At 36.8% G+C, this 1,890-nt stretch overlaps 1 non-coding gene across 1 annotated transcript; it reads left to right on the top strand.

The window, feature by feature from the left end:
• Nucleotides 1-1,124: 1,124 nt before the first annotated feature.
• On the top strand, nt 1,125-1,231 carry LOC131182767 (small nucleolar RNA R71). The gene has a single exon (XR_009151027.1). It is a non-coding gene; the product is annotated as a small nucleolar RNA R71 (small nucleolar RNA).
• The last annotated feature ends 659 nt before the right edge of the window (nt 1,232-1,890 follow it).

Raw genomic sequence — 1,890 nt, 5'->3', positions numbered from 1 at the left:
ATACTTCCAAAAACTTCCCAAATTGTTTATCTAATTTCGCTTTCTGGAACCTTTGTGGGAATGGTAAAGGTGGCATGTAGGCTTTAGGTGCTACATATTTAGGTTCTTCCTCTTTGCTCTCTCTCTCCTTATTTCCTTTTTCTTCCACTGAATTTTCTTTCTCAGCTTCAATATTAACTTCAACTTCAGTTTGTTCATCTCCTTCTCTGTTTTTCTCCTCTTCAATTTTCTTTTCCATCCTTTTATCTCCATTCTCTAATATTTTTCCACTCCTCAATGTAATAGCCTTGCAATGCTCCCTTGAATTTTTTGGCTGGCTAGGGAGCTTCCCAAATGCTTTGTTATTTGAAGAACTAGCTTGTTGAGCTATTTGATTCTCTAACATCTTGTTGTGTGTTGCCATTTGATCCACTTTAGATGCTAATTGAGAAATCATTTCTTGTTGACTTTGATGGCTCACAAGTAGAGTCTCAATCATAGCTTCTAATCTAACTGTCTTGTCTGGTTGTGCTTGTTGTGGTAGAGGTGGAGCAGGTGCATTTTGAGGTTTAGGAATTCCAGGAGGAGGACCTCTATTCTGCTGAAAATTCTGATGTTGTTGATACCCAGAAGGTTGCTGAAAATTCTGATGTTGTCCTTGTCTACCACCCCAAGAGAAATTGGGGTGGTTTCTCCATGCTAGATCATAAGTTGCAGAAAATGAGTTACCACCTGGTCTTTGATTGTAGTTCCCCACATAATCCACTTGCTCACTTGAAAAATCTTGATTAAGTGCAGAAAAATCAGCTGCACAATTGACATTTGCAGCTCCAACTTTTACTGAATTACTAGAACCTCCAGCTGAAGAATCTACTTTCATGCTTAGCTTGTCCATCTTCCTTGTCAATGCATTAAACTTAGCATTAATCATATTCATGGCATCAAGCTTGAACATACCAGCTGGTTTCTTGATCTCATTCCTCTCACAACTCCATTAGTAGTTGTTATAAGCAATTTTATCCAGAGCAAAAAAAGCTTCATCTTCAGATTTCTCCATAAGATCACCTCCAGAAGATGCATTAATTGTACTTCTAATAGCTGGTGAAACTCAATTGTAAAAGTGTTGAACAAGCATCCACTTAGGAATCCCATGATGTGAACATCTCCTTTGTAAATCTTTGTACCTCTCCCATGCTTCATACAAGCTCTCATCATCTCTAGGTTTGAAAGAAGTCAGCTCATTTCTTAGCTTAGCTGTCTTGCTCGGTGGAAAATATTGAGCTAAAAATGCTTGAGAAAGTTCATCCCATGTTGTGATAGAACCCGATGGTAAAGAATGTAACTACTCTCTAGCTCGGTCCTTCAGAGAAAAAGGAAATAATCTGAGTCGAATTGCATCATCAGAAACTCCATTTATCTTCAACATATCACTGATCTCAAGAAAGTGTGCTAGATGCACATGTGGACTTTCACTTGGATTTCCTCCAAATTGTGATTGTTGTACCATCTGACAGAGTGCAGGCTTCAGTTCAAAATTATTAGCTTCTACTCTTGGTCTTGTGATACTTGGCATCAAATCCCCAATGTTAGGATAGGCATGATCCTTCACAGAGCGGTTGTTATTGTTGTTGGCCATTTCTTCTTGTAATTGCTCTTGCTCTTGTGCTCTTTCTTGTTGTTGTTGAGCTTTAATTTTAGCTTTTCTCCTTTTAGATTCTGCTCTTAAAGCTTTTGCTGTCTTTTCTATTTCTGGATCAAAGAATAAATTGATTTTTTCACTTTTTGTCCTTCTCATAAAATAAAATGCTTGAAAAACAAAATAAACAAATTCTCAAAGTAAAATGGTAAAAAGAAAATAAAATAAAATGCCCAAATTAACCAAACAAACAATTGTTCAATATCAAACAAAAA

Source organism: Hevea brasiliensis, chromosome 8 (assembly GCF_030052815.1).
Source record: "Hevea brasiliensis isolate MT/VB/25A 57/8 chromosome 8, ASM3005281v1, whole genome shotgun sequence".
Taxonomy (NCBI): Eukaryota; Viridiplantae; Streptophyta; class Magnoliopsida; order Malpighiales; family Euphorbiaceae; genus Hevea; species Hevea brasiliensis.
This window is presented reverse-complemented; position numbering and strand designations above follow the sequence as displayed.